Raw genomic sequence first — 6000 nt, 5'->3', positions numbered from 1 at the left:
ATAGGAAAACTTGTTAGATAAACTATGGTGAATGTATACAATGGAATACTATGATTATTAAAAATAATTCTATTGAAAAATATTTAATGATATGGAAAACTGTGATCTATTTTAAATTGTGTTGCTTACAAATGAGTAATGCCAATTATTCTAATTATCTTAAATATATACCAGTACATAGAAAATGTGCTATAAAAATATATTCTAAAAGATTAAAAATAATTATAACAGGGTTGTGAGTAATTTTTATTTTATCATTTTTATTTCCATAATTTCCACAATTTCCTTTGTAATCAGAAATAATGTTATGAAAATAAAATACTTTTTAAAAGTTTGTGATACAGATATTGATATTTCTGTTTTTTGTCAAGTGCCTTATTTTGGCAAAGTTTCAAGGGCACTGTACTGAAAAGTAAAGTAAATCATTAGACTAAAAATGTATGTTGACTTTGCAAAAATAGCAATCTTTTATTAGACAAAAATTACGAGCTAAAATGTATTTTCATATTTAAAAAATGAAACAAATGACTATTATAATTAAAAGAATTCAATTAACATAAACTTCTTTGTGTGTATACATGTAATAAAATTATACTGAGAATAAAATTAATGTAAAATTAACGGAATATTGAAATTATCAAGTGCAAAGCAACTTATACCCTTGCTTTAATATCTTTCTTTCATTTACTATTTATATTAGCAAAAGGAACTTTATACAATCCTCTAATCGTTAATTAACATAAAGCTTTAAAAGTCTCTCAAATAGCAGGTACATATTATATATGGTCTTTTGGAATCTGATTTTAGGTACAACTAAGTAGGCTGGTAGTATGATAAGTAACAATCTGAATGACCTGTACCTACACAGGAAGGGGGTAAATTCCAAGCAAGCCTGAATGAAAAATGCAACTCATTTTCCATAACCCAGATGTCATTTTAACACATCTATGTAGGCTCCATCTAAAACCAGGTGCTGAATCTCTCTAAATGTAGAATATGAATGCCTGAACACAATAACTAAGAAAATGACGTGAAGGCTATCTTAACCAGTTGGATGAAAGTATTTCAAATTGTATATAGAAACAGCACACTGTACCCCATGATAGTACTAATGTACACAGCTATGATTTCTAAAATAAATAAATAAATAAATAAAACCAGGTGCTGCTCCCAAAGGAGAAAATACTGCCCTCCAGTGGTCCTCGATGGAGAAATGGAAATAGTTTCAGGTACCATGACTGTAGTATTATACAAAACAGGGTGTATTTATCTTGTCTCATTTCTGGCTGTGGTTCTTAAGCTGAAACTTACATCTACAATCAAGCATAAGGACAAAATTTCCAAAATACTTTCTAATATGTAGGTAGTTACTCCAGTTAAATAGAAACATTAAGTAGGAGGATTATGTCTTTCTGACCCCAAAAGCTGACCATTTATGAGGCCATTGGAATTGGATTATGTTAGCCACCTATAGTTTCTCATTTCCCCAATAAGAAAGAAGAGATTTCATCTCTGTGTTTCCCTTGTTGGCCAATTTTTTAGCTAAAAGACATTTAAAATTGTACAGCAGGCAGAACCCCAGGGGACTGAACAGTGTTCCAACATCCTTAAAGGCTTCCCATCACTTGAAAAACCAAATTCTTCCTCCTGTTTCTTAAACTAACCAAAGTAGGCAAAAGCAATTTTAAAAAGTCTTTGTGTCTAGCATTGGAACTTTCTCATATTTCACACCATTATATAAATGTCACTCTAACCTATATGTATCACAAATGCTACGCTAAATTAGGGCCAAATTTGCAACCTAGTTTAACTGGGTTTCCTCTTTTTGCAAATGCAGTTTTTGTGTCTGCATTTAGCAATGCATACAAAACTGTCCGTGTAGCTAACTGCTTCGAATTGCTAAATTTGAGGATGGATGTGTAGATCTCCCAGTCTTTATGTATGTGCCAAAGCAATCCTGTTTAGAGTCATATAAAGACTTCCTAATCAAATGGACCTCAACTGCACTGCTAAATTCCTGGACTACTTCATTTACTTTCTTGGATTTCATAAAGGAAAAACGGAATTGTAAGAGAGGAAAGAAACAATTTTCAAACCTCATCCATGCTTCTATCCTTTAGAAACCAGAGTAGAACCACCTCACATGATAGGAGCATGGACTTTCGAGCCCCACAGCTCTAGGGGCTCAACCATTACTATGTGACTTAAACTTAGCCTCATTTTTTCTCATCAGTTAAACAAAGATAATAATGCTGGTCTCATTAGGTGGTTATTATGATTGAATGAAGGAATGTATGTGACGTGTCTAGCATAGAAAAAGGGCTTAACTAAGAAATTATTACTATTCTATCACCACCACTTTTATTAATCTAGTAAATTTCCAAGTAAGTTTCCTTAGAGGCATTATTTTTAACATTAATCCCTATTTATCATTTTAAGTAATGGTTCCTCAATCAGAATATGTCCTGAGTCTTCCAGATAAATTCTTTAAACAAATACCCTGTGCTAAGAGAAAATATTTTAACACTGCATTGCTCCAATATCAGACCTTTAAATATAAATCAAGTTTTTCTTCTTTTCACTCCCATAGAAGGTGGTATCCATTACACAGTCACCTGAATTCACAAAGTTCTTTAGGATTTCAAAAATAACAAACACAATAATTATGATCATCACAAAGGTAATATAGTAATTAGATATATATGGGCATATTATAATAAATTATAACATTTCTGGACTTGACAGTACAAAGTTCTATAATCATAATTGTTCAGATTGTTTAACTCAACTTAGAAAATGTACATTTCAGAAAGAAAAATTGCTTCCTGTAAGATATTAGTGCCCTATCATTTGAAATGAAGAAAAGTCTAAATATTTTAATAAGATATATGGTTTCCTCTTTTCATGAGCTGTGGCAATGAGTTTTTACAGAGCCAAGGTCTACACTTTCATCTTCTCCCTCTGTGCGCCCCTGCAGCATTATAAAACGTAGTTTTTATCTGGATCAATTCATTGAGTAGTATCTTCACTGACCATGATATCTCACTAATACTCCCATTATAATACTTTACGTGATGCAATGTAGAACCTTTGATTACTCTAAATAGTTCTTATAACTCAGAGTCAAACTGCCCATGATTTAAAATAGTAAGATATATGGGTGAATTTAAAATGCAACAATGATTTGACAAATATTTCGTAAATAAATATTTCATATTTATCAAACTCTTAGATAACTTTGAGACAAAGTACCATTTAAAGTAAAATAAGTACAGCCAAATATTGCAACAGTATATATATCGCTTCTCGGCCTTTTGGCTAAGCTCAAGAGCAATAGAATATATATTTACATGCTATTGAAGACCATGTGTAAGCATTAACCATGCATCAATAAATTCATAGAAAATAAACTTTGGCTACAGCTAATTTAAATTAATCTCAAAAATTGACAATTAAGCACATAAATTTGTGATAAACATTTTGAATTTTAAAAATGCATCGTATTTGTAACAGTGCCAAGGTAATCTAAAGTCAGAACACTTTTCCTGGGTATAATTATATTATTATAATTCTCTACCTTGACAGATGACAATTTTAGAACACTTTAAATACAATTTCTAGTATATGCACTAAAATAAAATGTAACAGATAGACAACTCACCATAGTATAAGTAACACATTCAAATTTAGTAATTTATTTTCCAGGTGGAAACCAGGCTTCTTGGAAGACTTCAAACTATGCCAAATGGTCTGATTTTACCATAGAGGTAGGCACTAGAGGACTAAATTTACTTCTGTGTAATTTTTGTTAACTACATTTTACATGCAAATGTCTATACAACCATGTTAATGAAGTTATAGAGAAGAAAAGAAAGTTGGCATTCCCATTTTTCTGTTTTATTCAAAAGCAACTTTTCAATTGACTTGCTCTTTCCTTTTAAACTATTTTTTATTTAATCATAAGCAAATAGAAAAGTCCTCATTTATGATTAAAATTTATACTTACATTTTTTTCTCTCATACTTTTATAGTCTTCAGCACATAGGATGCGCCTATTGGAATTAAATAAAAAAAAGTTTTGTTAATCACAAATATTTAGAAAAGCGTAATCTACTGATCTAGGCTTGGTTATTTAGAGGAAATAATTTTTGCCTTCTAATTAAGGGACTCAAAATTTTCTGTACCCCAAGTGGAACTGTAAGCTTATTGACAGTTATCCGAAATCTTTTTTTTCCAGGAAATATAAACAAACATATTTAAATTCTACATGAGTGAATTTCCTATAAAAATGTTGAGATTCAAACTTCAAAAGCCCATATTGGCAATGAAAGTGTATGATATCCTTTCAGCTGGAATATTAATAGTCTAAAATTTATCTCAGATTATGAGAGAAATGCCCCTAGGATGTGTGGCAAGGAATGTTTTTAAGACACAGATGATTTGCAATAAGACTAGAAGCATAGGTAATAAAATGAGAAAAAGGCAGAAATAAGGGTTGCAATTCTACTTTTATGGTGCAGGTTACAGCCAGGACTGGATCCAATCTCATCCCATAAAATTCAGAAGAATGAAGCAAAATAAACCCTCCTTTGCCCTCACACATTAACGGGAATCAGGATCTTGACCCAAATTTCAAACTCCTGGAACTTGGATATATCTGTACAACTCCTAACACCAAGGTTTCTGAAACCTGTCATATCACAGAAATAGAGAGATCTTCAACCATGGAAATATGACTATTAAGAATTCACAGATTATCTGAAACATTTGCTAATCACCTCCTCCCCCCACCCTGTGCTAGAGGGAGGGAGAAAAAGGGAGTGGGAAGGAAGCCTCAGAGCACTGGGGGAAGGCTCCTGTGAAAATGCCAGGCCTTTCTTGGGGCTTGGGCTGCCAACCTAATCCCAGCCATAACTATTGTTCTGACTCTATCAGGGAAACAGTGTATTTGGGTGTGAGAATTGGGGTGGAGTGGAGGGACCAGGATGTTAGAAATCTAACAAATTCATATGGTTTTTATTAAAAAAAAAAAAACCATTTGAGTGTTATGTTTATACATGCTGGGCAACATAAACCATAAACCTTGCTGGATTTCTGTAAACTGCTGTGTGAAGCATACAAACGACATTGCTGTCAATGGGAGGAAGAGACAGACAGAAATCAAGACAGACAGGCAGCACCCCCAGGACGTCAAGCTTGTTCCTACTGCAAGCTGTAGGGGAAGAAGATGATGACATCCAGAACAAAATGTCTTTTTCCTGAGGATGTAAAGCTCTTACTTTGTGATCTCTATGTATGAAAAGAATGATCAATGAAAAGGACTTAATTTCCCTCTTTTCTGGAGTCAAAATATAAGGGCTTTTTAGTTATTTTAAACTTCTTCCTGTAGAGCCCATTGTTGTGTTCCATGAAACAGACAAAACTCAGCAAGACAACAAAGACTTGATCTGCAGGAGAGAAAGTATTAAAGAGCAAGTCCTCTCCAGAGGGTAATTAATCCTTAGTCATTCATCTTAGAAGTCCCAGTTAGAGTTAAGGTTAATGTTCAGGTAGCTTCTTTCTATTTTCTTTAAAATTTTTTTTAAACATTTTTTTTTCTTTTTTTTTTTTGCAGAATGTTATACTATTAATTGCCAATTTGCATATGTGTGCAGCTGCTGTTTTGGCTCTGAACTCAATCCGATAAGCTTGCTGGAGGTATCGCAGAGCACTTGGCAGCTTTCCTATTTGAAAAGAAAGCCTCTCCCCACTACAGAACAGCTGATCGTCTATCAGCGATAGACCCTGATGGCGTGAATTACAATTACGCTACTTTTCACACTAAATCTGGGTGATAGCTACTTGGAAAGAAGTTTCATCATTTTTTACCACAAACTGGAAAAAGAATTACATGGTCATGCTGTGCTTTTAAAGGCAGTTTGGTTCACTTTTGTCTATTTAACACCTAATTCCAAGAAGTCCATAGGCATCCAGAGATCTGAATGGCGCGTAATGAATTCA

General features: G+C 33.1%; 1 long non-coding RNA gene across 1 annotated transcript in view; it reads left to right on the top strand.

Moving 5' to 3' along the window:
- The first annotated feature begins 807 nt into the window (after positions 1-807).
- Positions 808-6000, top strand: part of LOC105887471 — a 28220-nt gene continuing 23027 nt past the window's right edge. The window contains exons 1-3 of the long non-coding RNA XR_001161506.1: positions 808-970; positions 1162-1229; positions 3706-3767. This is a non-coding gene — a long non-coding RNA (uncharacterized LOC105887471). The remainder of the gene's footprint in view (positions 971-1161; positions 1230-3705; positions 3768-6000) is intronic.

This window comes from Otolemur garnettii, unplaced genomic scaffold, assembly GCF_000181295.1.
Source record: "Otolemur garnettii isolate 467f Iridium unplaced genomic scaffold, OtoGar3 scaffold00090, whole genome shotgun sequence".
Taxonomy (NCBI): domain Eukaryota; kingdom Metazoa; phylum Chordata; class Mammalia; order Primates; family Galagidae; genus Otolemur; species Otolemur garnettii.
This window is presented reverse-complemented; position numbering and strand designations above follow the sequence as displayed.